The sequence below is a fragment of the Vombatus ursinus genome, unplaced genomic scaffold (genome assembly GCF_900497805.2).
Source record: "Vombatus ursinus unplaced genomic scaffold, bare-nosed wombat genome assembly UNPS02005286.1, whole genome shotgun sequence".
In the NCBI taxonomy this organism is placed as follows: domain Eukaryota; kingdom Metazoa; phylum Chordata; class Mammalia; order Diprotodontia; family Vombatidae; genus Vombatus; species Vombatus ursinus.
This window is the reverse complement of record NW_020945064.1, coordinates 14,138,300-14,157,495: the sequence shown is the minus strand read 5'-3', so window position 1 is coordinate 14,157,495 and position 19,196 is coordinate 14,138,300. Positions and strand designations below refer to the sequence as shown.

At 42.4% G+C, this 19,196-nt stretch overlaps 1 protein-coding gene across 2 annotated transcripts in view; it reads right to left on the bottom strand.

Moving 5' to 3' along the window:
• MBTPS1 (membrane bound transcription factor peptidase, site 1) overlaps nucleotides 1-13,810 on the bottom strand; it is a 71,484-nt gene extending 57,674 nt beyond the window's left edge. Inside the window, exon 1 of one of the 2 annotated variants that reach the window (XM_027846873.1) lies at nucleotides 13,709-13,810. The gene's annotated coding sequence lies outside the window, so the exon portion shown is untranslated. Of the gene's footprint in view, nucleotides 1-13,073; nucleotides 13,144-13,708 lie in introns of those variants that run through there. The other variant, XM_027846875.1, reaches the window with a different exon arrangement.
• Nucleotides 13,811-19,196: the final 5,386 nt, after the last annotated feature.

The window sequence follows — 19,196 nt, the reverse complement described above, 5'->3', positions numbered from 1 at the left end:
CACACACACACACACACACACACACACACACACACACACACACACACTAAAAATCCCTTGAGAACAAGGCAATAGCTCTTACTTACCATCTCTATTCCAAACCAACTCCATGTAGCTCAGATTCCAGGGGCAGGGATCCCTCCCTCTACCCAAACTCTCCTAAACCTAAAAGTAATAGCAGCTAATTATATTGCCCAGGCATATGAAGGAGAGACAGAAACCTCGGGGAAGGGAAAAAACCCTGCCCTCCAAGCAGAGCCAAAAGTTACATGCACAGTTCAGAGTCAGACAAAGCATCAGACCTAATGGAAAAAGGAACAGACACCTCTCGGGCTAGTCTTCTCCCCCTTCCCTCAAGAAATTATTCAAGGCAGCCCCGTGACCTCTAAGATCTCTCAGGAATCTAGCCTCAATGGTCTGTGCAGCAGTGGAAAAGAAGGCCAAGGAAGCAAGGATGGCCAAAGGCAAGTGAAAGAATAAAAGAGAAAACCTGAAAGCCTAAACGATGAAAAGAAAAAGCTAAAATGAAAAACAAGCTCATGAGTGTGTAAAGCAACAGAAAGGGTCTTAAAGACAGAAAGCAAAACACATAAAGCCTCAAAAAGAAACCAAAACTTGAACAAATACTACAACATGAAGAAAATGAACCAATATTATCTGAAGGGAGAATCAAAGATCAGGGACAACAGTAAGAAATTCAAAAAATGATTCGAAGGAAAAATGAAATTTTAAAAGAAGGAATTTAGAATGAATTTAGGACAAGTCAAAAATACGAAGACCATCGTAATAACCCACACAAGAGTGCTGGCTGATGATCTCTTGTAACACAGATGAGAGTGTGACTTAAAGTCTACAACTCCAAAGGGAAGGAAAAAACATTCAAATCAGTCAGTCAAGTGCACATTAGCGAGCAACTACACTGTACTAAGCACTGGGGATACAAAGGCAGGCAAAAGGACAGACCTTACTCTCAAAGAGCTCACAGTCTAATGAGGGACAAGATACAAACAACTAGGTACAAACAAGTTATCTATGAGATAAAACGACAACATTCAACAGAGGGAAGACACCGGGGCATGAAGGGAGACAGGGAAAGGCTTCTTCCAGAAGGCAGGATTTGAGCTGGGACCTGAAGGAAGCCAGGAGATGAAGAAGAGGAAGCAGAGCATTCCAAGCAGGAAGGACAGCCAGTGAAAACAGCCAGAACTGGGAGATGGCGTGTCTTGTACAAGGAACAGCAAGCAGACCAGTGTCCCTGGATCACAGAGTACATGGAGGGGAGTAATAATAGGCAAGGAGCCCGGAAAACGAGGAAAGGACTAGGTTATGAAGGTCTGTAAAATGTCAAAAGAGGATTTTCTATTTGACCATGGAGGTAATAGGGAGTCACTGGTGTTTATCCAGTATGGAGGATGACAAGTTCAGACCTGTGCTTGAGGATGATCAACTTGACAGCTGAGTGAATAGACTGGGGTGGGAAGAGACTTGAATCTGGGAGACCAATCAGAAGTGAGCAGATGAGGGCCTGAACCACGTGTTAGAAGAGAAGGGAGTTTAAAACTGACAGGACTGGGCCAACAAACTGGGTGAGTGAGGAGTCAAGGATGACACCCAAGTTCAAAGCCTGGGTGAGTGGGAGGATGATGGTACCCTGGGACAGTAACGGGGAAGTTGGGGGGGAGGGGAAGATAACGAGTTCAGTTTTAGACATGATGTGGTTAAGATATCTGAGGGACTTTCAATTCAAGATGCCCAATAGGCAATTGGAGATGTGAAAGCAGAGGTCAGGAGAGAGCTTAGGGATGTTTGAATAGCTTTGAGAGTCTTCAACACAGAGATGAGAATTGAATCCATGAGAGCTGATGAGATCACCAAGTGAAACAGTACGGTAGCTGAAGAGAAGAGAACCCTGTGTGTCAGCCAAGGAGACTGAAGAGAGGTCAGACAGGTAGAAGGAGAACCAGCATAGACTGATTAGCGTCACAGAATCAGAGCAAGAAGAGAATATCAAGGAAAAGAGGCCAATCTGTACCAGTGATGTTAAATTCAAACAGAAACAGAGCCACTAAACTGTACATAAGGATCCTTGCAAGGCATACTGACTTAAGAAAACCACACATTAATGTTATCTATGTTCTATTGTATTTATTTTGTCAAATATTTCCCAATTATATTTTAAACTGGGTTGGGCAGCAACAGGAGCCTGGTGGCCTGTCAATCTGCCCAGTGTTTGACACCTCTGATGTAAATAGTGTCAAAGGCTGCAGAGAGGTCCAGAAGGACGAGGACTAAGAAAAGGACATTAGAAGGGAAATAAAGGATGAAGTATTCAAATAAAGAAAGAACACTCTTAAATAACCAGTGCTCCCCAAATTGGACGGGGGGGGGGGGGACCTTATATGTATAGGCAGGAAAGGCACTTGAGACAGCACTATTCTAACTCACATGATACCAAATCTGCTAAACCCCTTGCTTGCCTGTCCTGAGACTGTCTCTAAAGTAACAGAAAAGCACTTCTGTGGGTTTCTGATTCCTAAATGGGAAGAGATTAACTAAAAATATAAAGAACCTGTGGTTCCTTTTGGAAACATTAAGCACCAGGAAGTGTTTTCCTGTTTTGCTCCGATTGGCTGAACCTGATAATATCCTAGGGAGGTTCACTAAAGTCTTGTTTGTGTCTGAGGAACCAATCCTTTGAAGTGCCTGTTGCTTGTGCTGGGGTATCAAATGATGTCAGTGCCCATAATTATTGGGAGATGAGAATAGGAACTTATGTTTTTGTGGTTACCCAAGGCCAAAATAAGAACATGGAGAGACAAGAATTGGATACCCTTTGAGGGAAAAAAATTGTGCAATGGGGGAAGTCGAGATCTAAGAAAGTTCTCATTTCAAAAAAGTCATCCAATGTAGGTCAGTCTACTTGTCTGAGTCAAATGGAAGTTAAGAAACAATTAGAAATCAATCAATAAACATTTATTAAATGCCTACTATGCACCAAGCAATGTGCTAAGCACTAGAAATAAATAACTCTACAAGGTGGTAAAAAAATAAATTCTACAAACTAGATCCCTGGTATAGTCCTTTTTGTGCCCAAAAGGTAAGGGAACAATAAACAGTTGGTACTGACTCACTATTTATTTTGCCACAGGATAATAAAGTGTATTAAAAATGACAAAATATAAAGGCATACCTACTCTGTCTTGAATTTCACCAATACATGTGGTCCCAAAACACAAATATTTCACTTTTCACCACCTTGATATGCTAATTCCTCAATTCATCTGTTTCACTAGCTGATCACTTTACCTCATTCTTCAAGTTAACCCTGTCAGCTTTCACCTTATCAAATGTGAAGTGCTATCTATTGATTTTTTTTTTTAAAAGAGAAAAAAGTACAAGCTCTACAGTGGCTATCCACATACGGGAGACAGTGATGTACAGAGACACTTGGAGGTCTCCTCTGACACAGAGATGATGCTGAGGTCTAGAAAAGCACAAGCTCAAACAGACCTGCCAAACTGGAAACACTTCAAGGATGGACCTAAGAACAGATCAAGGAAGAGCCTAGCTAGGTTCAAAAAGCTTGACTGGATGACTAAGATGATGGCCACCAGTTTGTTAATGTTTTCAGACACAATGGATCAGGGGTTCTTAACCTGGAGTCTGTGAACTTTAAAAAAAAAAAACTTTGATAATTAAATTTCAATATAATCAGCTTCCTTCATAATCCTATGTATTTTACATTATGCATTTTAAAACATTATTCTGAGATGGGGTCCATAGGTTTTACCCATTTGCAAAAGGAGTCCATGACACACACAAAAAAAATGTTAAGAACCCCTAACAACAACTTATTAACAGCAGCTAGATAACAGTGGATCAAGAGCTAGACTTGGGAGTCAGGAAGATCTAAGTTCAATCTTGCCTCAGAGACTTACTGACTGGGTAATATAGGGCAAGTCATTTCTGCCTCATTTAGCCTTAAGTTTCCTCATTTGTAAAATGAGAACACTACTTCACAAGGTTGTTGCGAAGATCAAATGAGATCATATATTTAAAGTGTTCTGAAAAATGTTACAGAGCTAGAGAAATGGTAACTATTATTTTTATTATTGTTATTAAAAGTCCAGTGGTATCAAACTCACATAGAAACAGATCCCTACAGGCCATATAGTAACTGAGAAAAACACAAATTAACATTATGTTGTATTGTATTTTCATTTTTTTGAACTATTCCCAATTGTATTTTAATCCAGTTCACTGATGAGGAGTTTTAAGAGATGGACACCTCTGATTAGACCATTTACTGAGGTATAGAAAGGCTCCCAATCTGTTTAGATGGGAGGACTATAAATCTATACAAATGAAATCTCAGATTCATGAAATATTTAACATGACAATACTCATTAACATAATATTTAACATTTAACAAATGATCAAAGTTATCTTCCTTGTGCTTTTCAATAATATGCTGTAGTGAAAAATCAGGGATTACCTTCAAAATCTGGGTTTGCCTCGTGTTTTTAAGTTTTGTTTTCAATATCTCTGGTTTTTTTTTTCCTTTCTATTTTTGTATTCCAAGCTTAACATTACACCAAACAAAATGCTCCTGTCCGTACACACAGTAGAAAAAAAAAAGGACTGTATGCTGCAGACCTCATATAGTGTGATTTTCTAGTTAAATGAATATTAAATTCTACCTATAACCCTCAAAGCTTTTCTGCTTGTCTATGATTTCTTTCCAGCCTTCCTTCTATTCTCTTCTGTGCATTTCTTCAAAAAAAGAAAGAAAAAAAGCTTCAATGACCTTCTTTTCTGGCCATCCTATCTACCTTCTCCTATTACCCTTGCAAGACTGAAAAAAAAAAATAAAGTCCTCATAACAAATATGCATAACCAAGCAAAAGAAATTTTTACATTATTATGTCTGAAAATGTATGTCTTGTTCCACATTTTAAGTCCCTCAGCCCTCAGCCCTCTGTCACAAGGTGGAGAGCATATTTAAACAACAGTCCTCTGGAATCATGGTCAATCACTAAATTAATCAGAGTTCTGAAGTCTTTTGGTTGTTTTACTTTATAATGTTGTTATTGTATAAACTGTTCTCTTGGTTCTGCTCATTTCACTCTGCATCAGTTTCCACAAGACTTCCCAAGTTTTTCTGAATCCATTCCTTTTACCATCTCTTATGATGTAATAATATCACATTACATTCATATACCATACTATAATTTATTCCGTCATCCCCTGATTGATAGATACCCCCTAAGTTTCCAGTTCTAAGCTCTAGCCTAGGAAAAAGAGCTGCTATCAATATTGCTGTATACAACTAATACTTTAAAGAATAGATTGGTCTCTACAAAATTAGAATGAAAAGCAAATTTCTAGAAATCAAATCTTGTCTTTTTGTTGACTAATATAAAATTAGAGGTATATTTTATAGGGGAAAATCACTAATCACATAAAATTACATCACTTTAAAAATCAAATATTTAACAGGAAAATGCTGACCACAAATAGCACATAGCTTCAAAATGTCAAATTTAAATTATCAGTGTACTATAAAGTTTGTAATGAACCTTTTATCAGAAACTATACTCCCTTTGGGGTTATGTCCCATATGTGTCTAAACTGCCTGTAACCAGGAAAACAAAGCAAAACTCCCTCAAAACCCACAGACTTTTAGCTGTTCTTTCTAATGGGAGTTAGTGAATAGGAAATCTCTTGTTCACCAAAACTGATCAGAACATTATTAGATCTAAGCCCTTCATCAAAAATTTCATTTCCCTATGTACTTGCTATCCTCACAAAAGAAATGTCATTAGTACAACTATGTGGGTCATCATGTATTATTACTGTATCACAAATTAAATAGCATAGTACTTGTCCCATCAGGCTTAATAAATTCGTTTTTCATTCATCCACTCACTCAGAAACAAACATTTGTCTTACCTTCAACAGGATCTGCAAGAGAAATGAAAAAAGGATTTATAGTTGACACAACAGAAGAATACGTGCACTTCTGGGCATACTTTAGTATTAATGTGCTTTGAAATTCTCCCTCTAAAAAAATTATTCAAGAATATAATTCAGCAAAGTAGGTAATACAGCCTTCAAAATGCTAATCAATGAGATGTCCTACTTCGTGGTGGATTAGGAAGATTTTACTGAGTTATTTCTTTAGACTCAGAGGCAGAGGCCTGACAGTTTGGGGGTTTTGTTTTGGTTCTGGTTTTTTTTTTTTTTTGGTGTTTGGTATTTTTTTTAAACAAAACTGTGGAAATTAGATTCACATCTAAAAATTACATACTTAAAAGTATGGCATCTCACTTAATAGTTAGGCTAAGATTAAGGAGATCATCTGATCCTCACACAATAGAAAGAATGAAGCAATACCAACTCTCAAGATGCTTCCACTCTAAGAGGGATTGAGGTAACAAGTACATATGCAAGTACAGACAGAATAAACATAGCACAAATAAATACAAAGTAATCAACTACAAAGAAGCTTGTGAGGAAGGGAATTCTACATTCAGGAGGGTGTTTGAGCTGTCCTGAAGAAAGAGAGGAATCCGTGAGGCCAAGGTAAGAACAGAGTGCACTCCAGGCATGGGGGTAAACAGCCAGGGCAGAGAGGAGGTCACAGTGTGAGTGCAGGAGGGGGAATTCTGTAGAATGAGGCTGGAAAGATCAATTTGGGCTAAGGCATGAAGAACTTTAAAAGCTAAAACAATCTTGTAGTTGATCCTATAGGCGACAGGGAGACAGTGAAGCTCACTGAACGGGCAATGTCAGGATACTATGATTCTCAATGATGGAAAATCGTTTTTTCAGAATTATGTAGGTTGGACTAGAGCAGGGACACAGGGCAAAGTTGCCAATTAGAGAGCTAACTGCAACAATCGAGGTCACAGGGGATCCACAAAATTAATGGTCCTCGGCTAAGAGGGAGGAAGGGGAAGATGTGGGAGTCTTAAAGAGAGATCTGGAAGAGTTTCTGTGGAGGGTGAGACAGGAAACCAACTGGGGGAAATAAAAGAATCTTCTCTACACAGCAAAGGAAAAGTACAATCCAAGTTGGATAATATGAACTTATAAGCAAGGAGCAAGCTCAAGAAGCCAGCAGCAGCTGTGTGACTAAGATCAGACCAGATCAGGGTGGTCTCACTTCCAGCTTCCAAACCAGCCTGAAGGCTGTGGAGGAATAAGCAGGGTAGGAATCCCAAACCAAAGGGAAACCCACAAGGCCAGTCACATATAATTCCTAGAGCTTTCCAGGTGACTTGATAGTGACTGGATCCAGGAGCAGTCTACTGAAAACTTCAAATGGGCAAGTCCATAAATGTGCTGCTCAGACCAAAACCCAAACTTGCAGAGCTCAGAGCAGGGGAGCAGTGATCAGACTGTCCTGGATTCCACCACTCTGACAGCACTGAAACATACAGGTCCTCTGCCTGAGCTGTCCCTGAGATCCTGGAATAACATAATGCTTAATACTTTAAGAAAGAGTTCCACCATACAGCCATGAGGTTATCAGGTACACTCCAGACACAAATCCAGAAGAAGGGAACAATTCCAAAACATCCACAAGCAAAGCCTCAAAGGAAAATACAGCTTGGGTACAAGTTACAATAGAATTCCTGGAAGAGATGAAGAAAGTCTTTTTAAAAATTTCTAAAATGTTTCCATAAATTAAATGAGAGTACCAGAGGAAAAACGTATAAAAAAAGAATTTGGAAAGGGAATTAACAGCTTGGCACCAGAGGTACGAAACCTCGCCTAAGCAATAAACTCCTAGAAAATGTAATGGGCCAAATAGAAGCTAATAATTCTATGAGAAAACAAGAAATAATAAAACAAACTCAAAAGGCTAAAAAAAAAAAATAGATGAAAATGTAACTGACCAGAAAAAAACAGATTAAGGAGAGACAATCTGAGAGTTGTTGAACTACCTGACAGCAATAACCAAAACAAAAACAAACAAACAAACACCTAATATCTAGCACTTACTACGTGCCAGACATTGTGCTAAGCACTTTATAATGTCATCTGATCCTCATAACAAACCTGGGAGGTAGGTGTTATAATTATCCTTATGTTACAGATGAGGAAACTGAGGCAAACAGAGGTGGAATGACTTGCCCAGAGTCACACAGCTAATAAATGACTGGGGCCCTATTTGAACTCAGATTTCCTGACTCCAGGCACAGTGCTTTATTCACAGTGCCACTTAGCCTAGACAATATATTTCAAGAAATGTCTTGATCTCTTAGATCTTTCAGAATCAGATCTCTTCAAACCATACGGCAAAGCAGAAACGGAAAGAATCCTCTGGTCACCTCCTCCTGAAAGAAATCCCAAAATGAAAATTCCCAGGCAGATCACAGCCAAAATCCAGAACTTTCAGATCAAAGAAAAAAATAGTGAAAGCAGCCAGAATTAAAGAATTCAAGTACCAAGGAGCCACAGTCAGGATTCCTACAAGATTTAGCAGCCACCACTATAATGGACTGAAGAACTTACAATACAATATTCCAGAAGCAAAGGATAGAGGCTCAAAACCAAGAATAACTTTCCCAAGGTGGAAAAAATAATCCTCAAGATGAAAAAATGGAAAAGAGAGAACGTCCAAGTATTCCCAATGAAAAGACCAGAGCTGTATAGAAACTCTTACGTGTAAATGCAGGAGTAAAGAGAAACAAACAAAAAATACAAAGATGAGTAAACAATCATAAGAAACAAAACCAGGATAAACTATTTACATTCTAATATATGGAAATGATACATGTGTCCAATCTGAACATCAAAGATCATTTGTTGTTGCTGTTCAGTCATTTTCAGTCATGTCTGACTCTTCCTGACCTCATTAGGGTTTTCTTGGAAAAGATACTGATTTGCTATGTCCTTCTCCAGCTCATTTTACTGATGAGGAAACTGAGGCAAACAGGGTGAAGTGACTTGCCCAGAGTCCCACAGCTAGTGTCTGAGGCCAAATTTGAACTCAGGAAGATGAATCTTCCTGACTCCAGGTTTGGCACTATATCTACTATCCCACCTAGCTAGGTTTAGGAGAGGTAAAGCATGGAGTCAGAAGTTATAGTCAGAAAAGGACTGTGCGAATTTTTGATTAAGGGAAGTGAACTACTTAGTGGTCAATGGTGAAATCCTGGATGTGACTATCCCCAAGGAATTCAGAGGTTACAGAGTCTGAGAAAGCATCCATATGGACATGCTGAAGTCTCCTAGCATAAGAGCAGGAGTTGGGAGAGGAGAAGAAGATAGAAGGGACAGTAATGTAAAATAAGACTGGAAGGACAAGCTGGAGTCAGACTATGGAACATTTAAATACCAGGTTAAAGAACGATTTAGGGAAACTCCAAAGGCTAAAGCAGAATGCTGAAACAGCCTGGATCACACAGATGATACCTATTTGAAACATCCTTTATTACTACTTCCTTGTATGGTAGGATGGTAAAGTGCAAAGAAAACTAAACCTGAAGTCAGAAAACCTGTTTGAGCTCACTCATCATATATACACCCTGGGCAAGTTATTTTAGCTCTTTGTCTTGAAACAAGAAGTAGACAGTGAAAGGACTATCATTCACTATTATTAACACTTCAGGATGAAGGACTGAGGACAAATTCTTTGTACACAGTAAAGCTCCTTTCAAGAATGCTCTTGACCAGAGGTGTCCAACTCCGCACCTGAATTAGATTAAAATGTAACTGGGAAATATTTAACAAAATAAATAAAAAGACAGAACAACAAGATGTTAATTTGAGGTCAAGTCAAATGGTCCTCTGGGTTCTGCTTCTACTTGAGTTTGACACCACTGCCCCAGACAAACCTATCAAGCACATAAAGCTAATTTCAGCATTGGCTCTCTTTCCCATTGCCAATCCAAGACGTCCTCTCAGGCTCAGTGATCAGCACAGCCAGCTAGTACCCTCCAGCCTCTCCCAAACAAACTTGTTTTTAGCCGGATAAAATAATCCCCAGTAAAGATACAGGCATTTTCACTGGGCCCTTCTATAAACAATTCCCCCTCCACCTTTGTTGTCTAACCCACACCCATCAATGGGAATGGGGTCACTAATGGGAACTTCGGGCCAAAGCAAGCAATTACTGTCAACGTTGAGACTGAAGTAGTTTGGAAGTGACATTTAAAATAAAAGCAAATGTTTAACTTCTCTAGACTATGTAGAGGTAGAAACTTTAAAAAAAAAAAAAGAAATGATAATTTATTTAAACTGTAGAAAGCAGGGGCAACTCCAGGAAGTCTAACAAATTAAGCAGCAAGATACAGATCCAACCCTAATGAACAGAATCTTCTCAAACCCACCCTCTTCATACTCATATACTATTCTGCATTACAGCTATTTGTGTACCAGTCTCATCTCCCCATTAAAGAGGGCAGGGATGTATTCTAGGTTTGTACCTTTCTCCCAGTACTGAAGACCCTGAACCTGGCAAGCATGTGATAAATAAATCTGTTTATCAAACTTATCGTTCAGTAGTTTCAGTCGTGTCCAATTCTTTGTGACCCCATTTGGGGTTTTCTTGGCAAAGATATTCCAGTGGTTTGCTATGTCCTTTTCCGGGCCATTTTTACAGATGAGGACACTGAGGCAAACTGCGTGAAGTGACTTACCCTGGGGTCACACAGCTTGTAAGTGTCTGGGGCCAGATCTGAACTCAGGAAGATGAGTCTTTCTGACTCTAAGACTCTACCCACTCTGACTTCCAGCTACCTTTATTAAACTTAAGGGGTGCTAAACGTAGGCAGAGTACTAATGACCCATGTTTTACAACTAGATTTTTAAGATTCCAAGATATTCTGAATCTTAAACTGAGAACAAAGAACTAAAAAAAATATTATTCACTTAGAAAAGACAGGTACTAAGTTAAATAATAATGAACAGAGTACAACTGAAATAACTCTTAAAATCTGATACCACCAGCTAACAGGTAACACACCTACAGAGTTATCACTTTTTTTTTTCCCCCTAAGGTCAAGGGCCAGAGTTTACTACTGTTCTTGTTACTCCACATTTATTAGCCTAAAGTCTGTTTTACTGGATGTCCAGTAGACATCTTAAACAAAACATATCTCATTTTCTTTCCCCCTAAACCCTTCCCTTTTCCTACCATCTCTACTATTGGAGAGGGCAATACCATCCTCCCAGTCCCTCAGGCTCACAACCTAGATTGTCATCTTAGCTCCTCACTCTCATCCCAACCCCTCTTTCCCCCAATCCAATCTGTAGCCACGACCTATCCATTTCACCTTTTCAACATCTCTTAAATACTCCCCCTCCTCTCCTCTGACACTGCTCTCTAGGAAAGACCCTCATCACCCCACACTTGGATGGCTGAAAAAGCTGCTGGTGGGTCTGCCTGCCTCAAGTCTCTCCCCACTTCAATGCATCCTCCATTCTGCCGCTGAGGTGAGTCCTCCCTATTCAATAAACTCCAGTGGCTCCCCACTGACTCCAGGAGCAAGTACAAAATTCTCTGCTTGGCTTTCAAGGCCCTTCAGGACCTAGCCTACTCTTCACTCCAACAACACTGGCCTCCTGGTGGTTCCACAAGCAAGACTCTCCATCTCTTTGCTCTGGATATTCTCTCTGGCTATCACCCAGGCCTCAAACACTCTCTCTCTCCTCTCTCATTCCTGACCTTCCCAGTTTCCTTTAAGTCCCAACTAAAATCCTGCCTTCTATGGAAGCCTTCCCCAACTCATCTTAATTCCAGTGCCTTCCCTCTGTTAATTATTTATCCCACATATAGCTTGCTTTAAATATATGTTGCATGTTGTCTCTCCAATTAGATTGTTAACTCCTTCAGGTTAGGGAGAGTGTTCTGCCTCTTCTTGTACCCTGAGATTAGTAAGGTTCCTGGCATTTGGTTGGGGCTTAATATTTACTGACTGATTTTCAAAAATCCCATCAACCCATTGCTAAGAATCAGACTCAAGAAGTTACACAGTATTGCCTCCATCATGTATCTCCAAAATAACAACCTTTTACCCAGAGCATTTATGACCTGACTCCTGAATACCAGAGTACCAGAAGTAGACTGGGGCTAGGAGGCTACTTGACAATTAATATCAAAGACTAATTAAAGGACCCTACTGTGTGCAAGACTCTGTACCAGGTGCTGCAAGGGACATAAAGATAATTTCTACTCATCCCTTAAAATTCAACTTAAATGCTATTTCCTCCTTAAGTGATGCCCAGTGGGTGTTCCCTCTTGGGCCTTAAGGAGCACTTTTCTTTAACTTCCCTAATGCATGCATTATGAATTATAGTTATTTGTGCAGTGTCTTATTTAAACTTTCTCCCCAGAACTTAGTACAGTGCTCTGCACACAAGAAATTAATGTGTGTACATATAGGTGTATAAAAAAAGATTCAGTCCTGACACTTCCAGGCCATGTGACCTTTCAAACTTCTCCAAAATAGGAATTAATTGTGAGATAAAGCCTCTAAAGACCCTAAGAACCCTACCGAGATAACTCCGTGAATTAACAACAGAGAAGGCTAATTCCCAATCTTCAGGGCTCTCACTCAGGACCCCCTCCCTCGATGCCCCCAGGCTCAGTCTGGGAATGCAGGGTACCCAAAGCCCCCAAGTGCCCCCACTGGACTCGAGGCTGGGGACACAAAGAAAGGCAAACAGCAGTCCCTGCCCTCCAGGAGCCCGGTCTAACGGGGAGACAGCCCCAACACTACTATGCACTAACAAGACGGAACCTCGGGGGCTGCACATCACAGAGGCTTCTTCTACCAATCTGCCTGGGACTTGAAGGAGGCAGGAAAGCCGGGACAGAGAGGAGGGAGGGAGTGTCCGAGGCACAGGGGACAGAGCTGAGAGCCAAGGGTGGGAGCCCCTGACACTGACACGAGAGCGTGCATTTATGTCGCTCCAAGGTCTGCAAACCGCTCTACCTCGTTAAAGGCACCTAAAAAAGCTCCTTACGTTTTTAACTCACTCCAACAATGGCCCTGGGAGGGAGGTGCCATGATCTCCCTTATTTTACAGGTAAGGAAACTGAGGCACTGAGCCGTTACCTGACTCGCCCATCGAGGGAGAGTGTGGGGCAGGATTCCGACGCAGGTCTTCCCGATGCCTAAAAAGAGGTTCAACAAGAACTCCTGCTTTCAGGCTCTCACTGGCTCGTCTGGGCCTCCCCCCACGCGGCCGGGATTAGCCCGTTTTCCGGGTGGGGAGATTCAGGCGCGGAGGGGGCGGGGGCCTCAGCTCGTAGCTGATGAGATATTGCAATACCAACAATAACAATGACAGCGACAGCCGACATTCACGTAGCCCCTGAAGGTCCGCATGCTGGGAGGCAGGCGCCGCTATGATCCCACTTTGCAGAGGCGGAAGCTGAGGCCACACAGGTCACGGCACTTGCCCGGGTCAGCCGGCTGGACCGCGTCGGCGGCCGGTCCCGGACCATGCCCCGAGCCTCTCTTCGCCCCGCCCGGCCGGGGCACCTCTCCGCACCCCGGCTCTCCCCTGGCTCAGCCCACCCCGGCGGGGAAGGGGTCCTCCCCGGCCTCCCCCCGAGCCCGAGCACGGGCCCGGGCCGCTCCAGCAGGGACCACGCGGGCCTCAGCCGCTGGAGCCCCCGAGGAGGCACCGCCGGGAGGCCTGGGGGGCTGCAGGCTTCGGGGTCCGAGGCCACGGAGGCCGGACGTACCTGCTCCTCTGGCCGGCGGCGGAGCTGCCCCTTTTAAACCCCGTCCCCCGGACCCCGGGGTAACGGAACGGCGGCGGCAACGGCAGCGGCAGCAGCAGCGGCGGCGGCGGCGCACACACCTCTGTCCTCCATGGGGGGGTAGGGGGTGGGGAGAAACTGTTTACTACCAAGTCTCGCGAGACGCACGGCACGGCCGGAGAAGCTGGGAGACAGCCGGCAGAGCGAGCGGCGGCGGCCTGGCCCCGCCCAGCGTGCGTCGTCCTGTGCGTGAGCCGAGGGCCACTGCGAGGCCGCCCCTGAAGTAAGGAAAAGTCTCGCGATGCTTGGCTCTTCAGCCCGGGAGGAGAGGATTCAAAAACCAGGCTGTGGGCGGAGTTTGTGCAGGCTGGCTCCGGGTCAGCCAGAGTGAGGTAGGTTTGTTTTGTGCCTGCTGGGTTACAGGTATTGGAAAGCAAGTACTTTTTTTTTTGCCTGTGCATTCATTATGCAGTGCTCTGCGTACCGTAGAAGCTTAATTAAGATTTTTTTTTTGGTTGAATGAATGAATCGAATTCGAATCCATAAGTTGAAAATAATCAATACTTTTTATGAGAACCCATAAGTGAGATAATACACGTAAAGCTCTTTGCAAACTTTAAAGCGCTGTAACAATACTAGCCATTATTGTTAGCCCAGGAAATTGTGGCAGAATTAAGTTGGAGCTCCTCCCACAGTCCTAATTTTATTATATTTTCCAGTAAAATACTGTGTCAACCATTAATCACAAAAATATTTGCAGAGCTCTTCTGGGTTAAGTCAAGTATGTGATTCTTTAACTTTTTTTTTTTTTTTTTTTTTGGTTACTGTCAACCTTTATTTCTGACCCCTTAGGCCCAATGGTGAAGTCTATGGACCCTTTCTCACAATAATATTTTTAAAGGCATAAAACACATGTGATTATAAAGGAAGCCTATTATAATGAAATAGTTATCAAAATGTTTCAAGAAAAGGCTGGGAACCTTTTCCCTACTCTCTAAACCTCACAACTGGTAAATTATTCAGATCCCTTAAGAAGTTACTCCACTCCTACCTTTCCAGTCTTCTTATGCCTAATTACCAGACATTTATATTCTTTGATAGGGTGACACTGTCCTGGGTCCATGAACAGGACATTCCATCTCTCCGTTCTGGGAATTTCCTCTGGCCCTCCCCCTTGACTGGAATGTTCTCTCTTCTCTGCTCAGGACTGCTGACCTCCATGGTTTCCTTTAAAGTTCCAAGTAAAATCCCACCTTAACTCTAGTGCCTTCCTTCTTTTAATTATTTCCTATTTATCCTGCATATAGCTTATGGTTAAGATGGTAAGCTCCTTGAAGGCGGGGCCAATCTTTTACCTGTTTTTGTATCCCCCAGTGCTTAGCACAGTGCTTCCAACATAGAAAGCGCTTGAGAAATGATTATTGATTGATTACAAAGGATCCTTATTGCCATTTACAGGTAAGAAAACCTGAGGCTTAGACTTGAGCTCAGTTAAGCGGCCCATGAGAAAGGGACCTGGGATGAGAACTCAGGTTTTCTGACTTCCAAGTCCAGTACTATTTTCTACTCCACCAAAACATTTTATTTTTCAAGAGCTGCACATCTTCCACAGCCCTGGCTGGGTCTGAATTTGGCAGCCTGAATCAGATCCTAATAGAGAGCCGGACGTTTGGATGCAAGTGTCCATCAGTATTTTAGGTTTGGGTCTTTTTATTTTTTTAAAGAATCACCATATTTTACAAGGGTCCTAAGAAGGGGTTCCAGCAGACCTGTGGCTGGTAGGGAGATTGAGAGACCATGACAGTAACTGCAAAGTGAGGAACAGGGTTGGGGGGGAGGGGCAGGCTGATGATTTCGGCTGCTAGGGCACCTCACTTTTGTTCACAGGATGAAGGAATTGAGCAACTTCTTCCTCTTTCTCTGCAACCACGTTTAAAAGTAATTAACTGGCACTTACAGAGTGCTTGCAAAGCACTTTACAAATATCTGATTTTCACAACAAGCCTTCGAGGCATGCACAATTATTATCCTCCTGTTACAGATGAGGAAACTGAGGCTAAAACAGAGGTTAAATGACTTGCCCAAGGGATCACCCAGCTCGTGAAGTGTCAAGAGGGCAGATTAGAACTCAGGTCTTCCTGACTCCAAGACAGGAATTCCTCTGCTCCCAGCTGGCCTTGCTAAGCCACTTGTTTCAACCAGGGTTTCTTTCTTTCACACACTCTGGAAAAGATTCTAACACCTTCCCTCTTATCACTTACTATGTGCCAGGTACTATGCTAAGGACTTGGCTAGGGTCCCGGCCCTTAAGGAGCTCATAGTCTAATGTAGGAGGCATGCCAACAAGTACGTACATACGCATCTCAGAGAGAAGCACTAGGACTGGGATTGGGAAAGGCCTCTTGCAGGAGGTGTTATTTGAGCAGTCGTGAAACCCTTCTGCTTGTATCATTTTCCCCCTTGCCAATCTCGACATTATATTAACCAGGTCAATGTAACACAATGTGCTCTGCTGTCAACTCTTTTATCGACTTGTCCCGTGAGTGGTCGTGCCTTGCCAAACCCCATCAGCCTCCCCTGCTTCTTATTCGTGTCCTGCTGAACAGAGCTCACAGAACTTATTGGAAATTGTCATTTTGACTACTGCAAGGTGATCCTTTTACTCCTCCCTAATTGATTGTTTCACTCTCCCCTACAGCATTTTTAAAGCTCTTTTAACCAGCCTCCCACACCTCTGTTTACAACTTTGCCCTATACTTCACTGAGAGGCCTTTCAACCTCAGTGCCCTCTTCTCCCCACACTAACATTTCAAAACCCCTACCTACTCTGTCGTTTATTATAGCCTCAGATGATATAGCCCTTCTCAACAAGTCAGACTTTACCCTCTATTTGTACTCTTCCCTCCACCCCAGACACCCTGGGGTGCCTTACAGCTGACCCTCTCCCCAGCTAAGTACAGCACCCTCTGGACCAGAGTTTGAGACAAGACGTGATCAATCTTGATCAATTTTAGAAATCGAGGCAGAAGTGGAGCTGTCTAGCCTGCCCCAGACCATGCTTCTCACACACATACCCCATCATCCTGCTGTAGCTATCTGCTCTGCCTCTGCATGCATGCCTTCAGAAGAGAACAGCGTTTATATGGTGCCTACACAGCTAGGCACTGTGCTAAGTAACTGTTTCGTAAAAACAGAAAGGTAATAAAAACAATACTATGAGAATAGAGTGCTCTATGAGTCTAAGCTCCATTCCTATGACTTCTCAGACCAAAACTCCCCTACATGGCCACCACTTCCCCCACCCACCTACCCATGTTGATTCCCCAATTATCAATAAGCATTTATCAAATACTTGGTGTCCAACAGACACTGTTATATATGCTTGGGATTAAAAAAAAAAAAGTAAAACCATTGCTGCCCTTGAGCATATGTATATGGTGGTCAGCAGAAGTTTCAGAGGAGAGAACTTGAAGGAAATCAGACACAAGGAGGTAGAAATAAGGAGAAAGGGCATTCGAGGCATAGGAAAGAGCCAGCACAAAGGCATAATGAAAGAGAACAGTGTTGTCAAAGTTGGTCAGCAAACATTCATTAAGTGCCTACTATGTGCCAGGCACTATGCTAAGTGCTAGGGATAAAAAGAAAGGGAGAAACAGTTCCTGCCCTCAAGGAGTTTGCAATCTAAAGGAAGACACAACTTTCAAAAAACTACATACAAATAAGATACATACAAGATTAACTGGAGAAAGGTCCAGAGGGAGGGCACTTACATTAAAGAGGGCCAGTGTTGTGTATGGGGAACACCAAGAAAACCAGTTTGGCTGGACTCCGTAGAGTTTGGGAAAAAGAGTAATGTATAATAAGGCCAGAAAGGTTGGGGGCAGCTTGTGAAAAGCTTTCAATGTGAGAGTTTACATTTGACTATAGAGGCAATAGAAAACTAATGGAATTTATTTACTAGTAGTGACATTGTCAAACCCGAACTTCAGGAAAATCATGAGCAGTTGTGTGGAGGATGGATTGGGCTGAGGAATGTGAATGGGTGCCCAATTGGGAGGCTTTTGATATAGTTCAGGTGAGAGGTGACGGAAGCTCTGAACCAGGGTGGTGGTCCTGAGTAGAGATAGATACTCAAGATATGAAGATTTGGCCACCCATTTTGTGCAAAGAAGTAAAGTCAACAAGCATTTATTAAGCATCTACTAGATGCCAGGCACGGTGTTAAGCCCCAGGGGATACAAAGAAAGGTCTGAAAAAAAAAATTGTCCCTGCTTTCAAGAAGTTCACAGTCAAATGGGGGAGACAACATGTAAAACAACTTGCACCTGAGAAATAGGATAAATGGAAATGATCTCAGAGGGAACATACTAGAATTAAGAAGGATCAGAAAAGACTTCTTACAGAAGGCAGAACTTAACCTAGGCCTGAAAGTAGACAGGAGATGGAAATGAGAAGATGAGCATTCTAAGGATGTGGGCAAAGAGCCAGTGAAAATGCAGGGGGAGAGGGAGAGAGAGAGGGAGAGGGAGAGGGAGAGGGAGAGGGAGAGGGAGAGAGAGAGAGAGAGAGAGAGAGAGAGAGAGAGAGAGAGCACACTTCTTGTGGGAGGAAGAGAAAGGGGGCCAATGTCACTGGATTAAGCTGTGAAAGGAAGGTGAAAAGTAGGACGGAGATGACATATGATGGGTTTTAGAAGCCAAATGGAAGGTTTTCTATTTGTACTTGGATGCAATATAAAGCCACTGGGCAAGAGGTGGGGAAGGGTTTGGTGTTTGACACAACCATATCTGTGGTTTAGAAACATCAGTTTTATAGATGAGTGGAGGATATACGGGAATGGGGACAAGGAAGACCAACCAGATGGCTACTGCAATAGCCCCGGGAGAATAATTGAATCTATAGGAGGTGATGAGTTCACCAAACAAAATCGTATAGAGGATAAAGAGGGTAAAAAGGAAGCTATCATTGGGGTATTCCCACATTTTTGGGGCACATCTTTGATAAAGATCCAGCAAAGGACAAAGAAGGAGCAGTCAGACAGGTAGCAGGAGAACCAAGGCAAAGCAATGTCCCAAAAACTTAGGGAAAAAATTATCAAGAAAAGGGTGATCAACAGTGTTAGGCTGCAGAGAAGTCAAGAAGGATGAGGACTGAGTAAAGGCCAATGGATTGGGCAATTAAGAGATCACTGGTAACTTTGGAGAGGGCAGTTTCAGTTCAGTGCTCAAGATGGAAGCCAAATGTTTTTTGTTTTTTTAAAGGAAAAAGGAAGGCAGCTAAGGCAGCCTGATTGAGATGTTTTTTCTCAAGGAGTTTAGCCATGAAAGCTTTGGAGGAGAGATATAGGATGATACCTACCAGAGATAGATGGATCAAGTAAAGGTTTTCTGATGATGGGAGAGACATGGGTGTATTTGTAGGCAGCAAAAAGAAAGCCAGGCAACAGGGATAGACTGAAAATCCATGAGAA